This window comes from Rana temporaria, chromosome 12 (assembly GCF_905171775.1).
Source record: "Rana temporaria chromosome 12, aRanTem1.1, whole genome shotgun sequence".
Lineage (NCBI taxonomy): Eukaryota > Metazoa > Chordata > Amphibia > Anura > Ranidae > Rana > Rana temporaria.
The window spans coordinates 144046930-144051539 of NC_053500.1; positions in this window are offsets into that span (position 1 = coordinate 144046930).

The window sequence follows — 4610 nt, forward strand, 5'->3', positions numbered from 1 at the left end:
CTTAACATTGAGTACGCCTCAGTATTGCAGCTTTAACTATACGCCGGAAAAAGCCGAACGCAAACGACGGAAAAAAATGCGCCGAGCCGGCGTACGTTCGTGGATAGCCATAAATAGCTAATTTGCATACTCGACGCAGATTTCGACAGGAACGCCACCTAGCGGCCGCCGAAAAATTGCAGCTTAGATCCGACGGCGTACGAAGACGTACGCCTGTCGGATCTAGCCGAGATGCCGTCGTATCTTGTTTTGAGGATTCAAAACAAAGATACGACGCAATAATTTTGAAATTACGCCGGCGTATCAACAGATACGCCGGCGTAATTTCTTTGTGGATCTGCCCCTCTGTCTTTTAATGTTTCGAAGGTGGAGCTCTTCTGAAAAAGAATGCTGCTGCTGTACATTGTGACGTGTCTGGGATTTATTCATGCAGACTTGCAATGTTAATAAAAGGCTCAGGAAGCAAATAAACATATAAAAATGTTACATATAATAAAATACACGGCAATCATAAAATGTGTTGTTTAAATGCATGTAATTATGTAACATATTAAAATAATTTACTGATGTTCAGATGACATTCTTGGCTGCTGTTTGTCTGTTTTGTTCATGGTCAGAGATGTTTGCAGGAAGAGAAACTAATCGGAAGAAGGAGCCTACTCCAGTGTTTCACAGTCCTCAAGGCACCCCCAACAGGTCATGTTTTCAGGATTACCCTCAGATGAAACGGCTGTGGTAATTACCAAGGCACTGAAATTAATCAAATCCCCTGTGCAATATAATGGAAAGCCTCAAAACATGACCTGTTGGGGCACGGACAGGCAACTGGGCGCACAGGTACGTCCCTTTAAAATTTGCCGCCGTGTGGTCACAAACGTTTTTTTTTTTGGCAAAAATAGGTAGAAGAATACGTATCAGCGTAAACTGAGGAAAAAAAATGTTTTTATATATTTTTGGGGGATATTTATTATAGCAAAAAGTAAAAAATATATTTTTTTTTCAAAATTGTCGCTCTATTTTTGTTTATAGCGCAAAAACGAAAAACCGCAGAGGTGATCAAACACCACCAAAATAAAGATCTATTCGTGGGGAAAAAAAGGACGCCAATTTTGTTTGGGAGCCACGTCCCACGACCGTGCAATTGTCAGTTAAAGCGACGCAGTGCCGAATCGCAAAAAGTGCTCTCGTGGTATATAACAGGTTCACAAAGCATATAAACATATACAGTAAAACCTCGGATTGCGAGCATAATGCTTGCAACATGCTTGTAATCCAAAGCACTTGTATATCAAAGCATTTTTTTTACAGAGTATAAAAGAGAAGAGAGGCGCCTCTAAGTGTAGCAATAAGTTGCTAAATGTTGTCCCTTCATTAAATGTAACCATATTGCTACACTTAGAGGCTCCTCCCTTCTCTTTTATACTCAGTTGTGACATGACGCTACTCTTATATCAAGACATCGCTTGTATATCAAGGCAACATTTATTAAAACATTTTGCTTGTCTTGCAAAACGCTCTCAAACCAAGTTACTCTCAAACCAAGGTTTTACTGTAAACATTTTACATATAATAAAATACACGGCAATCTTAAAATGTGTTGTTTAACTGGTTGCCGACCAGCCGCCGCAGTTCTACGACGGCAGGTCGCTCTCCTGCACGAGAGCCCGTAGATCCACGTCGGCAGGGGAAGTAGCCACTTGGGACGTGCGCCCCCCGCTCGCTCCTGACTCCAGCGCGCGTGCCCGGCGATCACCGCTGGGCACCCGCGATCGCTCGTTACAGAGCGGAGACCGGGAGCTGTGTGTGTAAAAACGCAGCTCCCGGTCCTGTCAGGGGAGAAATGCCTGACCAGCGATGTATGAACAGCGATCAGTCATTTCCCCTAGTGAGGCCACCCCCCCTTACAGTTAGAACACACCCAGGGAACATACTTAACCCCTTCCCCGCCCCCTAGTGTTAACCCCTTCCCTGCCAGTGGCATTTTTATAGTAATCAATGCATTTTTATAGCACTGATCACTATAAAAATGCCAATGGTCCCAAAAATGTGTCAAAAGTGTCCGAAGTGTCCGCCATAATGTTGCAGTACCGCAAGAAAAACGCTGATCGCCGCCATTAATAGTAAAAAAATAATAATAATAAAAATGCCATAAAACTACCCCCTATTTTGTAAACGCTATAACTTTTGCACAAACCAATCAATAAACACTTATTGCGATTTTTTTTACAAAAAATATGTAGAAGAATACGTATCGGCCTAAACTGAGGAAAAAAAAGTTTTTTTATATATTTTTGGGAGATATTTATTATAGCAAAATTAAAAAATATGAATTTTTTTCAAAATTGTTTATTTATTTTTGTTTATAGCGCAAAAACTAAAAACCGCAGAGGTGATCAAATACCACCAAAAGAAAACTCTATTCGTGGGGAAAAAAGGACGTCGATTTTGTTTGGGAGCCACGTCGCACGCCCGCGCAATTGTCAGTTAAAGCGACGCAGTGCCAAATCGCAAAAAAAGTGCTCTGGTATTTGGCCAGCCAAATGGTCCGTGGTTAATAACAGGTTCACAAAGCATATAAACGTATACAGTAAAACCTCGGATTGCGAGCATAATTCGTTCCAGAAACATGCTTGTAATCCAAAGCACTTGTATATCAAAGCATTTTTTTTACAGGGTATAAAAGAGAAGAGAGGCGCCTCTAAATGTAGCAATAAGTTGCTAAATGTTGTCCCTTCATTAAATGTAACCATATTGCTACACTTAGAGGCTCCTCTCTTCTTTTTCAGTTGTGACATGACGCTACTCTTATATCAAGACATCGCTTGTATATCAAGGCAAAATGTATTAAAACATTTTGCTTGTCTTGCAAAACGCTCTCAAACCAAGTTACTCTCAAACCAAGGTTTTACTGTAAACATTTTACATATAATAAAATACAGGGCAATCTTAAAATGTGTTGTTTAACTGGTTGCCGACCAGCCGCCGTAGAACAGGTCGCTCTCCTGCACGAGAGCCCGTAGATCCACGTCAGCAGGGGAAGTAGCCACTTGGGACGTGCGCCCCCCGCTCGCTCCTGACTCCAGCGCGCGTGCCCGGCGATCACCGCTGGGCACCCGCGATTGCTCGTTACAGAGCGGGGACCGGGAGCTGTGTGTGTAAACACACAGCTCCCGGTCCTGTCAGGGGAGAAATGCCTGACCGTCTGTTCATACAATGTATGAACAGCGATCAGTCATTTCCCCTAGTGAGGCCACCCCCCCTACAGTTAGAACACACCCAGGGAACATACTTAACCCCTTCCCCGCCCCCTAGTGTTAACCCCTTCCCTGCCAGTGGCATTTTTATAGTAATCAATGCATTTTTATAGCAATGATCGCTATAAAAATTTCCAATGGTCCCAAAAATGTGTCAAAAGTGTCCGCCATAATGTCGCAGTACCGAAAAAAAAACACTGATCGCCGCCATTACTAGTAAAAAAAAAAATATTAATAAAAATGCCATAAAACTATCCCCTATTTTGTAAACGCTATAACTTTTGCGCAAACCAATCAATAAACGCTTATTTCGATTTTATTTTACAAAAAATAGGTATAAGAATACGTATCGGCCTAAACTGAGGAAAAAAAAGTTTTTTTATATATATTTGTGGGGGATATTTATTATAGCAAAAAGTAGAAAATATTGCTTTTCTTTCAAAATTGTCGCTCTATTTTTGTTTATAGCGCAAAAACTAAAAACCACAGAGGTGATCAAATACCACCAAAAGAAAGCTATATTTGTGGGGAAAAAAAGGACGCCAATTTTGTTTGGGAACCACGTCGCACGACCGCGCAATTGTCAGTTAAAGCGACGCAGTGCCAAATCGCAAAAAAAGTGCTCTGGTATTTGGCCAGCCAAATGGTCCGTGGTTAATAACAGGTTCACAAAGCATATAAACGTATACAGTAAAACCTCGGATTGCGAGCATAATTCGTTCCAGAAACATGCTTGTAATCCAAAGCACTTGTATATCAAAGCATTTTTTTTACAGGGTATAAAAGAGAAGAGAGCAGCCTCTAAATGTAGCAATAAGTTGCTAAATGTTGCACCTTCATTAAATGTAACCATATTGCTACACTTAGAGGCTCCTCTCTTCTCTTTTATACTCAGTTGTGACATGACGCTACTCTTATATCAAGATATCGCTTGTATATCAAGGCAAAATTTGTTAAAACATTTTGCTTGTCTTGCAAAACGCTCTCAAACCAAGTTACTCTCAAACCAAGGTTTACTGTTGAAATGTTACATATAATAAAATACACGGCAATCTTAAAATGTGTCGTTTGAATGCATGTAATTATTTAATATAATAAAATAATGTACTTATTACAAAGGTTACACAAAGTAACAGTGCTCCTTTAAATGATTTTTTATAGGAATGCTGTACATACTTCGCATTGTCCTTGCATGCCTGATGTTCAGCTGACATGCCTGGCTGAGTCTGTTTGCAGGAAGATCTGAATGTAATCTGAAGAAGGCGCCTACTCCTTGCCTTACTCCTCGCTCCTAACCTTCCTGCCTTTTCCTCCTTCTGGCACGCAGATGGTTAATGGCTCCTGGCTGCATTGCTC